This window comes from Gobius niger (assembly GCF_951799975.1).
Source record: "Gobius niger genome assembly, chromosome: 1".
NCBI lineage: Eukaryota > Metazoa > Chordata > Actinopteri > Gobiiformes > Gobiidae > Gobius > Gobius niger.
The window spans coordinates 68,006,070-68,019,280 of NC_136852.1; the positions used below are offsets into that span (position 1 = coordinate 68,006,070).

The following is a 13,211-nucleotide window of genomic DNA, read 5'->3' on the forward strand; positions in this document are numbered from 1 at the left end:
AGAAGAGAAAACCTTTGACTTTTCAACACAACAAAGAGCAGCAATGATCAGTTTTTATGTCTAATAGCTGATTTTTACAATGCATTTCACAATTTAGCAATTTTTTTCACGTTTCTCGTGAAACAGAATCTTTTCTCGTTAAAACATTAACAGAAACCATTCTCGTGAAAACAGAAACTTCATTTTTTCAAATGAATGCAATATATTGCCGTACCCTGGAGTGTCAGCTAAAGACTTACAGAAACCACTGGCCCATGCCAACATCTCTGTAGACACATTTACAATATGTGAAACTAGGGCTGGGCAATAAATCTAATTTTAATCCAATCAAGATTTTAGTGAAGGTCAATCACGATAATCGCGTGGTGCGTTTTAATTGAGGAGAATTGGCCAGACCTGTCTGGAAAAAAATATGGAAGACTGCAGCGCCTGTCAGGTCAATCCCAGGGAAACACTCGGCCCAAACAGCAAGCACGGATGATACATATCATCAGCATGAGGACCTGGTGATTTTACGTGTAAAACCAGGTACAAAGTTGCGTTAACTCGTCAAAACAGAAACACACGGGGAGCTGGCAGAGAACCAGGACGCGCATGGGGATGAAGAGTTTAAGCCTTTGAAGATGGAAAACTATCGATCGCTATTTGGACCATGTGGATTTGTTTTGAGGCTGCAGCGGTGGATTAGCTGGAATTTTAACAGTGAATTGTAAGTTTGATCATCTTTTTTTACAAATAAATGTGCGGTGTACTCATTTCTTTATGTAAATATGAAGTTGTTAGCGCTTCACTCCGTGACGTTGTGGTTTGAGCTTGTGACATTCTTCAAACATTCCGATTTTTTGCATCTCCTTTGCAGATGTTTGTGTGTTGCTTGGCCAGGTGAAGGGGTGACATGGGGAGGCTGTACTGTGAGGCTAGAAGTGTAGAGTTTGTTTTTGCTGATGAGTTAGCTGCAGTTTTCAGTTTGGCCGCAGCGTGTGTTTACATGCTCGTCCAGGAAACCCACATTTATTGTCTTTTTCTTTTAAACAAAAACAAAAATCGAGGTTGATCAATATGGGGAAAATAATTGTGATTATCTTTTTTCCATAATCGCCCAGCCCTATGTGAAACATTGACCAAGAATGGGATTCATGGGAGATTGGCCATTTCTGCAGGTTTGAAGTTTGCGAAAGACTGCACATTACTGGCAAAATATTCTGTGGATTGAGGAACCCAAAGTTGAATTGTTTAGGCAGAACACACAACATCATGTGTGGAGGAAAAATGGAATAGCCATTCCATGAAATGGTAATAGAAATAAACCCTTATTTGGAGGCAACAAAAACATGTATTAGTAAGTATTTTTCGTCTCATTCTGTCTCGTTTCTGCTGGTGTTTTGCTAACAGAGACTTCACAGAGGAGGGAGAGTAACCTGTCCAAAATATTGTTACTTGATTTCAATATTTATTACTGGGCATCTCTTTGCCGAGATTAGCCTAAAATAGTTTGCCTCATGAATGAAGCGCTCTCAAATACAAATTTGTGCTCAAGGTCTTCTGACTAAGATTTTTGGAATTCAACAAATTGCTTCTTAACTAAAAATATTCACCAGACCAAACAAATTCCATCAGCAATTACACCAAAATTCTTCATAATTGAAAAATGTCAATTCTGAAGAATTGAAATTATTCACTTTCAATTGAATCATATGTGTGGGATTATGATTCTTCATCATCCCACACATAGAATAATCCCAGCTCGGCATTACCTGGATTTTGTTGAGAGATAGAACACAGATGTGTTCTGTGCATTTTTAATCAATGGAACTGCTCTGAGTGGTTCTGCACTCAAACTAAGATTATTACAGCATCTTTGATTTGCAAGCATGCCGCAAGCAAAAAATTATGGTTTACTCCCACTGCTGCAGCAGGAATTGTACATATTTTCAGAAAACATTCATGGCTGAAGTCTAATACTCGGGGTGTTCTTTTCAAAACAGTGTAATCACAGCATACAGTAACTTTCACAGCAAGATTTCTATCAATACACCACTTTGACCCTACAAATCTCACTATTAATGGGTTGTTGCCATAGTAAATATTCAAAGCTCCCTTTCATCTCCTTTGGTATGACTTCTTCCTGCTGCTACTCTTAGAATGGGTCTCCAGTCTGTCTTGTATGCTGCTGTGTGGATCAGTGGCTGTCTCCTGAGCTGTGCAGGGCTGAGGGCTTGATAACAAAGTCCTTGCTCGCCCAGGCAGGCATCAGTTTGAGAGGCACTCCCGAGGGAGACTGTGCCGCTCCATTAGTGCTATGATCACCCATCACCTCTACAGCTCTGTCCCCAGCGCTGTCAGCCTCCGCTCCCGCAACGCGCTCCTCCTACCTGCTCCCATGTAAAGTTGTAGACAAATCTTTAGTGTTATCTAAGGGACAAGCCCGCTTTGGAATCCTGACAACTATAGCTTTTGCACTACAGTCTGAGGTTCCAAAGTAGGAAGGCAATGTTATCAGTTAGGTATAGAAATTTGAGCACGCCATTTGACCCATCTGCTTGGACAATTTGTCTGGAGCAGTGAGTGACTACCGTTCAGCCCCTGGAGACCCAACTGCAGATTTTGGGCTAGGTTTGTAAGGAACCTTCTTGCTGTGACAGGGCAGTGTTTCCCACAGGTTAGAAGGCAATGTGTGGCGGTCGGCCGCAGGGGGTTGGGGGGTGTTGTACTTCTGCACCAAACACTAACACTAGGGCTGTCGCATTTTAAACCATAACTCCCAGCCAAATTGACCGCTTCGGCGGTTCTATACGACGTGTGTTTAAAGTAGCATTACGGGAAAAAATTACAAAAAGAAAAAAAACAAAACATTTGTGGCGGCCGTTGTTGATTCTGTGGCGGTGCGCCACAGATTAGTCTATGTGTGGGAAACACTGCAGTGAAAATCCATGGTCTATACATACCTTTCAGTCATGTGACATTTGTTGTTATGGTGGCCATTTTGGATACCAAAGCATTATGCAGTACTTCAACATGTAACAGTATCTCTACTCTGGATATAAATGAAAGATGATTCACGGAGGCATTTTTATGTAATAGTAATTCATGCTTTTGTCTCCTCCAGGCTGGACTACTGTAATGCACTCCTCATGGGGATCCCTGGCAGGAGCCTCCAAAAGCTCCAGTATGTTCAAAACAGCGCTGCCAGGATCCTGATGAGGGTGCGAAAACACGAGCACATCACCCCTATCCTCCGTACACTGCACTGGCTCCCCATTCTGTCCCGCATACAATACAAGGTCCTCTTGCACACCCATCACTGTCTGCATGGTGTGGCCCCCACTTACCTCACCGAACTGCTCACACCACACACCTCAACCAGGACCCGGTCAGGCCAACAGCATCGTCTGGTCATGCCCAGGACACGACTCAAAACTATGGGCGACTGTGGAACGCCCTCACAGACCACCTCAGGGCCCCACAGACGGTGGACGCATTTAAAAAAGAACTTAAAACCCACCTTTTTACAAAAGCTATTTTAACAGCTAATGCTTTGTTTTTTTAGTCCTGTCTTTTCATATATGTTGTGTTGTATTTTATAATGTTTTGTTTTTAACTATGCTGTCCACTGTAGCACTTTGAGATTTGGTGTCAAATGTAAAGTGCATTATAAATAAAATGTATTATTATTATTATTATTATTATTATTATTATCATTGCTCAAGAAAATAACAGTAATAACATGGCCACAGAGACGCACGTTTATGTGAAGAAACCACTGTGTCAGGCTGCTCAAGACGTTAGCTACCGGTTAGCATTAGGCTTGAACACGATAAGCCTCTCTTAGAGAAAGCCCTGAACCACACTCCAAACATCTAGCCTTGGATACATGTGACAGAGGTCAGAGCTGAGCTGTTACTGCAGAATTTCCTCAGTGTTCATAGATGTTAACCACACATGTGTTTATCGTGTTGAAGCCATTGACAATGGTTGACAGATGCTAACTGGTAGCATGCTAACGTCTTGAGCAGCACTGACTGAGAATGTTGACATGACAAACTGCAAAAATCACAGAGAAAAGTTCCTGTTTCTTCTTTGATGTGTTAATTTAGTCTGAGGAGTGAAGTAGATCTTTTGTAAATCCTGCTGTAGCTCGACAGACAGCGCTGCTACGTCTGCATCTCTGGGGCCGTGTTTTAACTGATATCTTCTTGAGCAATGATTACCATTACAAAAAAATGCCACTGTCAATCAATTGTCTTTCTTTTTCATCCTGAGTAGAGACATTGTTACATGTTGTAGTACTGCATAATTCTACTTCAAAATTTCAGCTGGAACTATGCGTGATGTCATTGGAAAAGCATGTGTCAAAAGAACTTCTTCATTCAGATTTAAGTGCATTACTAACCTATGGGAAATTTAAAGTGTTCCATTTCCCATTCAAGTTTTGCTGAAAGCCGAGAAGAGAACAAGACGACTCTATGGGCTGACATTTTGCTAGCCAGGACAGAGCAGTACGTATTATGGTAAGTGCCCCCTCTCCCAGCGGGCCTCAGGGAGTGGAGTCTGCAGTTAATGTGGTGCATCGGCCCACAGCGGGCGGGATTCACCTGCACCTCCTGGCTCAGCGCGCACAGGCACTAGACCCGCATTCATTTGTCCTCTGCAAATGCTCATTTAAACAGCTTTCTTCTGTTGTTCTCTCTCAAATCCACCTAGTTTTAGCGTTGCAGGCTCCTGCTCTTATTCCGTTCAGAGGGGAAGAGTCTGACAGTTTGACACTTTAAAAGCCAGAGAAATGTTCAAAGTCTTTTGCACTCCACAAAACAAGGACAAATAGACTTTCTTAAGATATTGTGTACAGTATTTTAATCGGAAAAAGTAGTTCTCACTGCTTAACAGGCGAGGCTGAAATGGAATTTGTAAATCATGAATCATGATTTGGGGTTTTTTAGCAAACAAAATGTCAATGTTAGTCTGATGGAAGACCTCAGTGATTTTTCGATATATTGTGGGTTCTCCCGAAATGAACATCACTTAACCTCTGAACCCCCAGCTGAACAGAGCACATTTTTTTTAGTTTGGCATTACCAAAATCTAAAAGCTTTCTGAAAAAAAAGCATCAAAATAGTGCTGAAAACGAGGATGAAAACAACAAAAAAGCCACAAAAGTGCGGACAAAAATGGACACAAACTCAACCAAAAAGTGACAAAAAAAAGCCATAAAAAAGTGACGAAAGAGCAGCAAAAAAGTGACAAAAATACAATTAAAAAAGCCACAAAAAAGTGGCAAAAATAAGATGAAAAAGAACATGAAAAAAGTGACGACAAGAAAGCAACAACGCAAGGAAAAAGACCAGTTTTGTGGGTCTTAGCTTTCAAATGAGGCGCTACACTGGCCTAAGGGGAGAAAATGTATTCGGTTCAGGTGGGTGGTAAGAGGTTAATAATGTGAAGATTTTGTAAAATATTGCACAGCCCTATGCTTATATAAATAGCTGCAGGTTTAGCAGACGTGAAGCGAGTCGTAGCACCTTTCCAAATGACGGATGCTTGCTCTTTAGCGATATATGAACCTTGCCAACTCATCTCCATATGATAATGCCAGTATTACCTGCTGCATAATCTGCGATGACAAAATTAATTTTCAAGGGATCAGTGGGTCAAGTGTGACTCTGCATCAACTTCCCCTCACTAAATGCCACTGTGGTAAAGTCGAACTACAGGCCTATACTTAAAACCACATTAATTATTCTATACGTTATTAGAGCTGTCAAGCTGTCACAGTCAGAACCACTGCTTTATCGTGCTTACAGGTTGATTTTTCAGCTTTTCTCTCCGTCTCTCCAACTTTCCCTGTGGCTATCCATGTCCCTGCCTCTGGATATGTCACTGTAGTAAACCTCAAAGGCAGCGCTTGTTGAAAAATGGATGCAGGTATTGAAAAAAGCTAAAAAAAAATAGTAGTAAAAAAAAGTAGTAAAATAGTGAAATCTCCAGCCCTGCATTGAGACCTGAAGTTTGTAAGTTAAATGTACTTGCTATGGGGTCTAGCTTGGGCATTGCTGACAGCCTGACGGAATCAAGTATTCCTTTAGAACGGTTTAGCTTAGCCCCGTGCCTCCGCCGTCCATCTCTATCTCTTTCCCTCCCTCTCCAAGTCTTTTTTCTCTCTCGTTCGAGCTCGCACTTGTGCAGTATGTATGAAAGGAAAGGTGCTGGACTCACTCACTAGAACTTTTATGGTTTGGTTGAAGCTTGATCAAACTGAGCGAGCTTCTGCCTCTACCAGACTTTCAAAGCAAAGGTTAAAAAAAAGTTGTCATCTGGACAAGACAGCCCAGTTCAGACTCAGAGTAAATCTTGTTCCCATTTGACTTATTGGCCTTAACCCGTGCAATAATGTTGTTTACGTCTCATTCTAGACCGACCCGGAAACACCAAATTTTGTAATCTAAATGTACACTAGTCAAATCCATTTTAAGTACTGTTGGCATGTTTCAATGTATCCAGTGCTAGAGGATTCATGTGGTTAAGTTCTGGGCGGAAAGCTTGGAGAGGACACTGACATTTCCCAGTGCCTGAACCACTGATCACCTTCGCCAATATTTTGAAATGTCAACTGAATAAAACTAGAGTAAACTAATTAGCCATCGTTTCCGGGGAGGCGACGCTAAATCATAACGCCTCCCTTTTGAATATTAGCAATGGAGCCATTCAAAAAGACCCTACACTGTGAACCAGGGGTGTCAAACTCATTTTGGGTCGCGGGCCGAAATTCCCGCTCCCACGGCGGGTCGCGGGCCACATATAATAGAGAAAATGTTTCCAATAAATGAATAATAAAACTAAGTTGTGATTTGGTCAAAGCCCCAACTTGACTGTAGCTTCATTAATAACAACAGTTTACACTTGTATTGGACTTTACAAGCCTGTGTCACAAGTTCCTCAAAGTACTACATAGTCATTATTCATTCACTCCACAGTCGGTGGTGATAAGCTGTTATTGAAGCCACAGCCGCCCAGGGGCAGGCTGTCCATTTACCACTTGGCTATGTAATGCGTTGTTCATATCCTGAGCTCTTATTATGTCAGTGCCCTCTGCTGGACACGTGTGGAACTCCTACTTTCTTAATGTAATACCCTCTAGTGAGCATTCTGGTGATTCTTTAAAAATTCACAACTCCGCACAGGAATGGGCTGGAGACTTACTTTTTTCCCCCGCATACTCTGGAATTTCTGCTCTACAGGGCAGGGGCCGGATTAAATCATCTCGGCCGTATGTTTGACACCCCTGCTGTAAACAAAAATAGAGGGTATGTAGATGATGCCATGGCATGGGAACTGCACGTAAATGCCAATGTTGAGTTGTGAAATTAGTTATTATGCTTATTCTTTTTGTCACTCTGTCATAAACATTGAGGGTTCTGTTTGGGATGAGTGCTTGTCAAAAGGACATGAATTTGGGAGTACGTCATCAAAGTAGTTTCGAAAGGCTGAGCTGTATCTATTTATCATATCTAAACTATTTAACTTGCAATAAAGGTCAGGTAGTTTCAGAGGATCAGAGGAGAAGTGAGGGCAGCCAGCCAGGTTTCATCTGGGAGCTACGTTTACCCTACCTCCAAAAACATGCTGGTCAGGTTGACCCACTGTTGCTCAGTCTGTACAATTTGTACAGACAAATAAAGCACGCACTTACTTATAACAATTAGCCTGCCGTTAAATGACCCCTCAGTTATGAGGTTAACATTTTGGGATCAAATATTGACCTTACTAAAATGAAACAAAAGAACAGTTTGTTTCTGCAAAGGTGGCGCAGTAGGTAGAGCGGGTCGTCTCGTGCTCGGAAGGGCGTGGGTTCGAATCCCAGCTCCCGCAAATACACACCGCCGTTGATTCCTTGGGCGAGACACTTCACCCTACTTGCCTCCAATGTCTGCGTACGTTGGTGTATGAATGAGAGAGTGAATGGATGACTGGTTCCTTCCTGTAAAGCGCTTTGGGCCTGATAAAGGTAGAAAAACGGATACAAGTTGAGTCCATTCAGTCTGTTTTTCTGTGTAAAAATGTGTTTGTTGTGTGAGTAAATTTGATGAATCACTTCTAGTCAAAACCACTGTATATTTTGCAGCAACAGTGTATTCTTTTCAGGTTTCATGTATTTGGTAAGCCACATTTAGTATTAATTTAATAGACATCTGTATCCCTGACAACAGAAAATAAGTCTGTTTTTGGGGGGGGGGGGCACTGATCCCTGGATCAGTGGAAAACATAGCAGCAGGTTGAATGTCAGGCCGGTGAGAACATCAGTAAACGCGCAACACTGTCAACAAGAGGCTGTGCTCAGTCCTTTTATCTGTTTAAATGTCACCGTTTCCGGAGCAGCGCTAATCCAATTGTTACATGAGTGCCTTTTCTCTTCATTCCGAGAGAATGAGAATATCGAAACATATACAAAGCGTCATGATTTGATGGCCTTACAAAACCACTTGAATAAAACATCATTGCATTTAAGACTACAGTGGTTCACATCAGCCTAAAGTGACACATCAAAACATAATCTGGAGTGACAACTTTGCATTCAATGTGCTGAAATGTAACGTCATACTGCACTGACCCAGACTGCACTTGTCATTGACCAAACCAAACAAATCATGCTAATGCCAGCGCTGCGATTAGCACTAAGAGCTACAGCCTTGTCTGGGGAAAAAGAAAAGAACACTTGTGGCTCCACTGGCAAGGACACCAACTTCAGGAAACTTGAAATGAACTCGAAGCACTAACAAACCTATGCACTATCCATGTGTATGTTTGGAAAGACATGAGTGCGACGCATGGAAAAACTCGACGCACCAGTTGAGCATTTGTGACATTTCAAGTCTAACACGAGTTGACTGTAGCAAGCAAAGTAATGAAAGTTTGAGAAAAGAAGAGAAGGATGAAGGGAACACAAAAAAGATAAACCAGCAGAGAAGGGAGAGATATAATAGAGTGAAAACATGTGTTCTCGGTGTCCGGGCTGCACCACTAGAGCTGAAAATAGGGATTGGGACAGTGCAGCGGGCTTCATTTGAGAGGACACACTCGGCTGTCTGTTCTCTAAAGAAGTCTCCTTGTACAGACGGGCCTATGGGAATAGTGTAATCTTTAAAGGCCATTCCTCTCTTTCTCCCTCCCTCTCTCCCTCCTTCCTTCTTTCTCCCCTCCTCTCACTCTCTTCTCACTCCCATCTCCGTTTATCACTCTCTCTCTCCTCCTCCCTTGATCTTCCCTTCTCTATGTCGCTTCACCCTCTCCTTGAGCCATGCCGGGGGTGAGGCCATACGGGGGAAATGGGGATATCTTTAAAGGGCCTTCTGCTGGCAGGAGAGGAGCAGACCAAAGCCCGGAGGATCTTTGTGTCTGTACTTCACTGAGGGGTAAGGGAGAGGGGGGCAGGCGTTGGGGGCATAGGCTAAATTAGTAAAATGTCCAACAACGTAGCATATTGACACGACTTCTGATTTTTTTTATGTTTTAAGTAAGCGAGCAATTAAAATGTATTTGTATGGTGCTTTTCACAGACAGGGGTCACAAAGTGCTTAACAGGGCAACTACAAAATTCACAGCAGTACATGAGATTGAAGGTCGATTAACTTATAAAAGCCTGTTTGAGAAAGAAAGTTGCTTTTTAAATTCTTCACAGAATTCAGGGAATGCAAAGGCAGGGAGTTTATTCCATAGATAGGGTACCAGGTTCTGACGTTTTTGTTCCCGTATCAAATATATGCCTGGAGTTGTGAAAATACATCTCAAAGCTGGAATAGTAGCAAAGACGGAAGCTTTACCCAAGGGGGTGTCCAGTTTGTGGGAGCTCTCTGAGGGAGGTGCTTCTACAGAGACCTTAGTTTGCAAAGAAGATTCCAAAACACTCGATCATCCATAACAAACTCTATTTTATGAGTAACTACAAGACTGAACATCAGTGTATGCCATTAGTTAGACTTCATTCAGTGGGCGAGGGTCTGGAGCATAGTCAATATTACAATACTTTTTCACTATCTGCTACTTTGGGGGGTATTATGCCTGAGGTTTGCAGTTGCCCGGCCGCCTATAGCATGCCATTGGAAAGCTTCATTAGAAAACAGTTTTTACGGCGTCCTCAGCACAATGATGAAACGCCTCAATGCCCTACAGGACGGTGCCTCCACAATGTAGTGAAAAACAATTACACGGCGCAGATTCCATTGGAGATCAATGCATACAACACATTAATTGTGTTAATTGACTTCTGCCAGTGAAGCCGGGCTCCATTAATGCAATAAGGTGTAAATCAACACAGAATAACCCCAGACAGACAATGACCCTGCACCGAGAGCTATACCACAATTCTGAAGAAAAGAACTTGGTAAATAGGTCATCTGCGCTTAACCTCCTCCTCCTCGTCTTCATTAGCGGGAGGATAGTAATAAATACAGTATAGTGTAGTATTGCTCATTTGACTTGCGTTAAATGCACTTATTCCACCTTACGGTCCATTAAAATCGATTTTAGAACTTTTTTACCATGCCACAATGCTGTTTCCCTATCAAAAACACACCTGGAGTCGTATTTCACTTCATTCACGCAGCTTTGACTAATCCTCTTTATGTTGGTTTCCTCCTCAACTGGAGGTGCTTTGATCTGTATTTCCTGGATTTTGCTGTGTAATAGACTGGAACTCAGAACTGTCCTTCACATTTTTAAGGTTCTTAATCCATCAAAGGACCTGTTCTGAGCAGTTCAGAGCTTAAAACGTGTTCATTTTGCTGCCATTGATTTGTCAGCATGCCGTTAGTGAAAGCTTGTATCTTTGATTATGTGTGATTCCCAATGCTGGCTGCAGAGGGCGCCACATGCAAATTCAAAATCCTAACCATTCCAGTTATTCACTTCTTACGGTCTTATATAATTATTATTTGATGTTAGGAACACACAATGTGAATAAGAATTATTTTTTTTGAGAGCTGTATTGCAATATTTCCAATTGTTTTATTTATATTTAAAATTGTGCCAAAAAATACTAAATCAGGACTAAAATGGAACTGAATTAGGAAAATGATGACTATTTATGAAAGTATTATTATAAATTTGCTATTTTTTTAGTCATCATGCATTTTTTTTGTATAAAATTTGTCATTTTATCCAGTTGGAAGATTTTGATTTTACAATATATTATGACTTCTTGCAATATGAATATAACGTCGCCTAATATTGCTGTAACGATCATTTGGTAATATATTGTGCAGCCCTGTTTATTATAAAACATAACAACGCTATGGTACCCACAGTTATAATATATTCAGGTAAGACGTGGTTTACTTTGATGTTCCCAAAGGGTTATCTGCCATCTGCTTTTGACCTATCCTATTTTCTAACCAGTGCCACATAAAGAAAAGTGATCCCTATTTTGACAACTTCCTCTTCCATCCTCAGTAGAAATGGTAAGAATAGGGTAAAGTGCACTTTACTTAATAGTCCATAAATTGGGCCTCTGCATTTGATCTGTTTTCCTCCACAGACTCCATTATTAACAGGTAATGTATTCATTGTTATGCACTTTGTAAGCGATCACCTGTGTGAATGACACAAAACACAACTCTAAATGGATATTTTTGACAAGGCAACAACATTATAACATGGCAGAAAGCAAAATACCCTCCCTTAAAAGTAACTTAAGTACCGGAATGGCGTCGCAAGTCCGATAGCAAATGGATTTCTTGGCTAATGGCACAATAATTCCACAAAGTTGCTCCCTTCGCTTCACTTTATAATATATTATCAACAATGTCTTTGCTAAGTAAGAGTCTAGTACTCTCTGCACAAAGTGTTTCTAGGCTAATGTTAGACTTAATGGACTGGAAAAAGTGGTAAGAGAGTTCGAGGAAGGTTACATGGGGACAACGGGTGGTAAAAGGCGACATGTAAGTGCACTGCATTGTCTACTGCGCTACTATAGGAACAAAAAATCTGCTATTGTAAAATATCAGAATGAATGTGCTTTGTTCTTTTAGCAGTATTAAAAATAACCTTATGCTGCGTCTACACATAAGCAAGATGCATTACAATTTGCTACATAACATTACTTAATGCATCTTATTAGGGTTCTTAACAGAGCGCATCGGTTCATGACACATGTGTCCTTTCGTGATGATTAGTGGAGTTCGTAATTCAGCGTGATACCATTCGTCGAGCAGGAATCACTGTTTTTTTTCACGCTTGCAGCCTCCACGAAAGGCCAGGAAGAGCGACTTTGCAAGGAGGAGTAAACGAGAATGAGAGTGCTTGTTGTTTACATTATAGGTACCACATTCGCCCGGTTTTTGACATTCTTAACAGAATCCTAACAAGTTTGGGACAATGTTCGTGACCGTGTGTATTGCCATTAATCGTAACATGTGGTAACATTAGCCATTAGCTTTCATGCTAACGGCCTGTCAATCAAAGTCCGGCCCTTATTAGTATAGATACAAACAGCATCTCGTCATAGAAGGGGGCGTGGCTTCGCCGAGGGGGAAAATAGAATCTTTAGAGAAACACAATTTTTCACTCTTTTAAGCCATTTTCTGGTGGAATATGAACTTAATTATCACACATAAATAAAGTCAGGTGTAAATTGGGCCCATATGGATATTTTCTCACAGCACATTGTTCAGTAGAAGTGAAAAAAACGTCAGTTGGAGCTCGCGCTAGCTAACCATTAGCATTAGCCCGATGCTAACATGTAGCATCAAGTTAGCATTCTCCGTTTTTTTATGTATTTATGGGCTGTTGAACCACTTTGCTCCTCTCCATGTCTTTGTTTCTTTCTTTAGTAGAAACTATATTCATAATTCAGCATTTGTTAAAGTAGTTTTTGAATAATTAGAGAAAGTTTAGATTTTTCTCCAAATTGTTTTCCCCCTTAACTGTTTTCAAACATGACCATATATGGGCGATTCCAGAGATGCCGTCTGTATCTATACGAGATTCCTAAACTAGGTACCTTACGAAATTGTAAAGCGACTTTGCGCGTCTGGAAAAGCGCTGTATAAGACTAATGCATTATTGTTCATTATTATTTACGATGATCCATCCTGTTAACTGCTGCAGCCCCATCTCAGCTCTGAAAAACACTTCTACACATTCTGATTCTACATGAGTCTGAATAAATCGCATGTTTTAAAACTTAAAGACTGCAAAATGTTCGTTTTTCTTAAGTTTTACAA

At 41.2% G+C, this 13,211-nt stretch overlaps 1 protein-coding gene across 4 annotated transcripts in view; it reads right to left on the reverse strand.

The window, feature by feature from the left end:
- grid2 (glutamate receptor, ionotropic, delta 2) overlaps nucleotides 1-13,211 on the reverse strand; it is a 651,170-nt gene that overhangs the window by 338,438 nt on the left and 299,521 nt on the right. The gene's annotated exons all lie outside the window — the stretch shown is intronic.